The sequence below is a fragment of the Papaver somniferum genome, chromosome 8 (genome assembly GCF_003573695.1).
Source record: "Papaver somniferum cultivar HN1 chromosome 8, ASM357369v1, whole genome shotgun sequence".
NCBI classification, from domain to species: Eukaryota; Viridiplantae; Streptophyta; class Magnoliopsida; order Ranunculales; family Papaveraceae; genus Papaver; species Papaver somniferum.
This window is the reverse complement of record NC_039365.1, coordinates 2237820-2244749: the sequence shown is the minus strand read 5'-3', so window position 1 is coordinate 2244749 and position 6930 is coordinate 2237820.

Genomic DNA, 6930 nt, shown 5'->3' with positions numbered 1-6930 from the left:
ATATCAATCAAGGATAAAGAAATAAAAATTTAGGTACGAAAATGAAATATTAAAGAGGATACAAACGATATATATGGTTCAGTCGATTCGACCTACATCCACGTAGAAACCCCTAAGAATGAAACTATATTGATCTCCAGAGTTTGATGATTCTGGACTCTCTATTTATGGAGTTGACAAGATATAAAAATTATCCTAAAATTGAACGAGAATAATTATTTATGAATATAAAATATTAGAAATTAATAACATAATATTTCTAGAATTATTCTCTAAATAATTTTATCTTCACTTCACATGCACTATACAACAACTTAACTCTCTTTTCATCTTCACAATCACCTCGCCTCATTGTGCGAGTATGGAAGAACACAGTATTCCAATATATTGTGACCCAAACCAGCACGACATGAGTCAGTGTCGACCAATATCACATCAAATAGGTAGGTGTTATGTAAAAGCGATTCCTGTATTTGTTAGTGACGGCTACAGTTTTCGACTCGTGTTTTGGAAGGTAACAACTTAATCACAATTGCAAGTTTCCTTAATTATTTCGTTCGGCCAAGTTTGACAATAGAAGATAAAATTCTATAAACTGGAGGCAGTGGAGTTTTCGAGAATTTTAGAGAGTCAATGAGAGCTTGCTGCAGACGACGACAAACGAGAATGAACTTCTAATCCAAAAGATTTGGGAACACTTTTTACATCAACTGGGTATTGGTTGGGTTCATCCTGCGACAGTTATTGAATTCCTTTGGAAGTGGAAATTGAAGATTTCTATGTCCTCTCACTTTCTTGAGGTATTGTTTATCTTTTGCGATATGGTGGTCGGTGTGGTTAAAAAGGAATGATATTTTAATAACGCAAAAACAAGGAAGAAAAACTGTAGCTTCCGTTATTATAGATATATCAAGTTGTTGCTTTTTAGTTGGACTGTTAATGTCGATTCGTTTAAGCATATCAAATATGATGATTTTGTTTTCGATTCGGTGAATTTGTTTAGAGAGTAGTCCGATGTAAACTCTCTAGTAGCCTATGTTCGTGGGGTTGCGAGAAATCTCACAACTAAACCCTTAGTAAAATAGAACAATCTAAGAAATCTTCATAAGAATCTCAAGAACTTTTATTAAAATCTTAGAACAAGTACAAAGTTCTGAGAAAATCCTAACTTGGAAAGCAAATAATCTTTCTCTCTCCTAAATATCTTTTCTAAGCTCTCTCAAAATATCTCTCCTTTCAAAAAGGCGCTCGGCTCTTTATATAGGAGTTTACATAGTGGAGGACAGCTAATAAAGCCCTTTATTTCGGATCTGACGTGCATCAATGTCGCATAAGGATTTACAATTGTTGCACGATTACTATACTGCCTCATAGATCATCACACTGTACTCGTGATTAGGTGATGTCATCTGGTTCGTCATCTTGAATATGTTGTATGCGATCGTATTCGCTTAATACTTAAGGAGTTACTTCGTCTATTAAACGAGTGTGCGGTATTTTGTACCCACATTTTACCTCTTCTCATATCGTTCCTTGGGTAACGAGGGCGGTATGAGAAATTCTGATTTAATTTTCCGCACCCGTTCACCTTTTCATATTTTTTTCAACCGACATGTTTCTGTAAATTGGGCTTAGCCGTGTACACGTATTGACTCTTTCCCCTTTTAACCGGCACATCTTGAGTTAACCGGTTGTTTCCTTTCTCTATTTAATAACTGGAGTGAGGAGAGATAATATTTTCCTTTCTTTATCCGATCTTCATCTTCTCTGCAAATCTTCATCTTCTTGAAATCTTTGTTTTTTTCTTCGTAAAGATTTACTCAGTGTTATTCTTCCCTGAGCTTGATGGATTCTCATTCGAGGTTAATATATTTTTCTTTTGATACTTTTCGTATTTTTATTTCCATTGAAATTTTAACATTTATTGGATCTGCAACTGTTTTGCTATTGTTCTTCATATTCCTATACTGATTTTGATACAGAAAGAATTTTTCCTCTGGTAATATTCATATTACAGTTCAAAACCCTAAATCTTCTTCGAGTTTCAAAGACGATGAATCTCTCAAGAGGAAACCTTCGCATAACAAAGCAGTAAGAAATACTTTCTTTTTTCTATAATAAAACAATATTGTTTCCTATGTTTCTTATTTGCATTGTTCTTCGCAGGTAAGTAAGAGCGAGGTTGATGGCGAAAAGAAGAAAAAGGTTAAGAAAGTTCGCAAAGCCCCTACGATTAGTACTTCAATTATCATGTCGGCATTAATTATAAGAAGAAAGATGTTGAGGCCTCTCCTAATGTTAATGTAAACGCTCCTTCACAAGGTCTTGATGCCTCTGCTCCTTTGGAAGCTTCTACGCCTCCGAGGGAAATTTCCGCTCCTAAGGAAGATGCTCTAGTTGATCATGCGGGTGTTTCATCTTCTGAGAATGTGACCGCACCAACAGTTGATTCCACCGTTTCTACCTTTGTGAATTTTCCTTCCTCAGCGTGTTTTACCGCATCAATGGGGGATGTAGCCGCACCTATTTCGGAGAGTATTACTACTAATTCCTCTGCGGATGTTGTAATGACCGCTCCTTCTCATTCCGTGGTATCTTCTCCTCCTTCCGATGCTAAGCCTCTTCTGAAAATCATTAACGTTGCACGCTCATCTGTCAATGATCCTTCCCAAATTCTCCTTTGTGATGCCCTTGTCAAGATATTAGGGGACTCTCCTCCAGATAAGTATGCTAGGATCTAAATCTTCTCAACAACTGGATTCAAGTGTTAATCTTGATTTTGATCTTATGGTAAATGTTCTTTTGTTCGTAACTTTCTTTTTGTTTTAATTGATAGTGTTTTCATGCCTTCTTCTAAATTATTTCCTTTCTTAGGATTCTCGTCGTCGCTTAATCCAAGCTGAGGGGTTTTCTGAGTCTAGCAACACCATCCAAGAACTTCATCGTCAAAATGCTAAGTTGAAGGCTGCTCTTCAAGCTGAGTCTCTTGCGTCCGAAAATCTTCGCTCTAAGAATCAAGAACTTAAAGGTATGTTTATCTTTATTTTTAGAATCACTTAAACGAACTTGTACTTGTATTCATGTCTTGAGTTTCTTCATGCGTATGTTAAGACTTAAATCAGAAGCATGTTATGGAGAGATTCAGCTATCAATATTCTGCTGAAGATGCTCGTACGGACAATGAAAAATTGCAGAATCAAATAGATCAAATAATTAACGATCATTCATATTCGCTTGATCATATAGAGAACCTAAAAAATGAGAATGTTTGTTTAGTTAATCAGAATGAGTTTCTGGACTCCCGAGTATCCCATCTTTCTGGAATGTTGTATAGTGCTGATTTAAGATACTAAACTTTATCAGATGAGAATCAAATCTTGGCCACAGAGAAGCGGTCTTTCTTAAATAAAGAGGCGATGTTTTTTCATCAATATATTATTCTCCAAAAGATTTGTGATAATCAAGAAGAATCCTTTCGCACGCTAAAAAATCGACATGATGAGTCTATGAAGAAAGTAACTTTGGAGAATGAGAAAATTATCCAAAGCAAGATAAATTTGACTGTGAAGATGAATAAACTTCGAGAAGAGCATACACAACTAAAGGGATCTCATGATATCCTTGTGAAGGAGAAATCTCCTCTCTCTCAAGATGAAAAAAGCTTCGATCCCGCCTCCAAGGTTTAGTTTGTGATGATTTAGATAAGGTTATGGAAATTTGGAAAAGTAGTGGTCTCGCTTTATCTCAATACCTCATTTCTCGGAGGGAAGGTAGTCACATCGAGTTGGATGCCTCAGTTTACCCCTTCTTTTTATGGTTCATATCTTGTAGTTGCGAAATTGTCGTATTGGTAATAATTAGATGTCTTTTTTGCAGAGTCTGAGAAGTCGCATCGGTCTACCATCTCCATGTTGAGATCTGATCTAGACAAAGATCATAAAGAACGCACAAGACTCTCAATAGCACTTACTTATTCTCGAGACAGAATGAATAGGCGATGTTTGTATCTTGGAAACTTAATGGAGGTTTCCATAGAAAACACTAAGAAGAGTGTCGCTAGGGTAGCTCATGTTAAGGCTAAAATTCTCGCAAATCGAGTTTGCGTTGACAACTCACTTCCTCTAGTGGATGTAGAACCTCTTGATGTGGATGTGGATGAGGATCTTCCTGAGCCCGATAGTGATTTTGAATATGTGAGCGATGATGATGAAGGCGAACAAGTTCTCCTTCAAAAGGATCAACTTGAAAAGGACAGATCTGGAGGTGGTCCTTCCAAAGATCCAAGTTCTGATGCTAACCCCGTCAGCGAGGTTGATGTTGAAGTATCTACACCAAATCAAGAACTCCTTCTAATGATGCTTAGCTTTTCTTTTCTTCTAGTCTTCTGTGCGGCTGGTTATGTATTTTTGGATATGTGTTTTTGAAGTACACTTCTATTTCTGCTACATTTATGTAAGATTGTCTCTAACAGGAAGGGTAATACTCTTCTTATGTTAATTCCCATTCTTGCCTCTATTATTCTATTCGTTAGAGATATTACTTATTTCCTTTTTACGCGGTTATATCCGCGCGTTATTGAGTCTTTAAGTATTTTTCTATCCTTTACTACTTCTTTTTGATTTTCTTTCATGCAAAATAGAAATTGTTATATTTTGAAATAATATTAGGGTTTTCTATTGAGGTTTTACTGAGCCTCCCTAGTTAGAGGTCTTATCATCCTCGCCCTTATTTTTCTCCTAAATTATTATTGTGCGGAAAAATCGCAGGCCGTCATTAATCTTTCAAGTAATGACCCATTGATCTTCCCTTATCATTTCTTGCATTTTTCCTCTGCAGGATGTATTTATGCGTTAATACGACGAGTCTTATTACTCCCGTGAGTAAAAGCTTCATGATATTAACGTCTTTGACACAATTCAGCTCCCTAATGGAGGGTGTCGTCCTTATATTCCCCCTGACTGCCCCTTCAAGGAAGCTTACCCCTACCGGGTTAGGGTGGGCTCTTCCCATCCAGTGATGCAACAATCAGTTGTTTTCGCGGCCTCTTATCCCTCTGCCGATATGGATTTTGGTTACGAGACCGTACCCTAAGTGGGGTTTCTTAAGGATCAAGTGCATCATAGTCAGGACTTGTCAAGAGAGTCCAGGTAGGCTCCAGTCACCCTGGTCACTCTTAAATTAACCGTGTACCTCGACTCCTTGATCGAGTTCTTGCACTCCTTAGTAGAGAGCTTCTTACCTTAGTCTTTCGACTAAGGCGCTCTACTAGATGGGCTTTTGTTTCACCAAAAATCCCCATGACTCAGGTTCCAGGGTTGGTGTAGCTTTCACCTGAGTCATGCTAATTTCTCAGGGTTTTCCCCAATTATGACGCGCGTTAGGTCTTATTTTTTCCTCTTGCTATTGTGCGAACTAGGGTGCACGCCACAATTGGATGTCTAACCTAGCTCCATTGTTATTTCTTTACAAAAATTTATATTTATATGAACAAACCAAAAATCTACATCTCAAAAGATTATTTTCATTCATAATAGTTTCAGTTCTTTAGTTTGTTAAGAGAAGATATTATTCTAAGAAATTTTGTGAAATCATTGATTCCGAAAAGATGGACGAAAGAAGTAACGAACCTAAAAAAGTCCAAGAACAGATCCAACAGAAAAACAATTGCAGAAGAAAGATAGATGTTAAAACACGAAGCAAACAAATGGAAACAGTAAGACTCATCAGACCAACATAGGGAAGCAGGAGTATAAATTGTAACTCAATAACAAAAACGGCTATCAATGATTTTCATGCAGGAATCACAGGAATAGTACACAAGCGTGACTTTTAAGAAGGAAAATCATGACAGTGGAAAAACTATCTCCCTTGAAGGAATGGGAAAAGCAGAAGATAACATTCGCAGCATATCAGACACCAGAAGAAAATCTAAGGCGAACAGAGCCCCTGGTGGTTACGGTAGCTGCGGAGCGAAAAGAAAGAAATGACAACGCGAAAACATCAGAAGAATGGGCGATAAATAGAACCTTGCTAAACACGGGAAGCTCGGTGGATATCTTGTTTTATAAAGCGTTCAAGAGTATGGGATAGAAATATGCGGATATGACGCTCTCAACATACAACATTCGTGGTTCTAATAAAACGACAACAAAACCAAAAGACGAGATAACCATACGAATACTATTGGGAGAAATAGAAACGCAGATAACTCTATGCGTAGTTGATGTAGAATCACCATACAATATGCTACTGGGACGACCATGGGTGCATGATATAAAAGGAGTAGCGCCAACTCTTCATCAATGCGTGCGTTTCCCAACATCAAGTGGAATAGGCGAAATCAAAGGAGATACTAGAAGTGCTAAAGTTTGCAGTCAAATAGATATAAAGAACTATGAAAGACGCTCAAAGAAACGAAAGGATAAATGGAGAAAAGCAAGAGAATTAAAGAAGGAAGAATAACTAAGAATATACATGATAAGAGCACAACTAGGGAAAGGAATACCAAGCGAATTCCAGAGAAAGAACGCGAACCGACGCACAAGATAAAAGAACCAACACCATTACCAAAGGTGAATTTCGCTGCAGTAGAACCAACAAAAGACATCAATGTGGGGACAGAGGAAGAACCAAAGATATTAAATATTGGAACAAAGATGGAAAAAGAAGAAGAATAAATAACAATCAATCTCCTGCAGGAATATAAGGACGTCTTCGCATGGAGCATGGACGAAATGCCAGGCATAGATCCTAATATCGCATGTCATAAGCTAGACATCCATAAGAACGCGAGGCCATTCAAACAAAGAATAAGGAAGATAGCAACAACATATCATCCTCAAATAGAGGCAGAGTTGCAGAAAATGTTGGATGTGGGAATAATCAGATCAGCAAACATGGTGGTAGTGCCAAAGAAAAATAAAGATACGG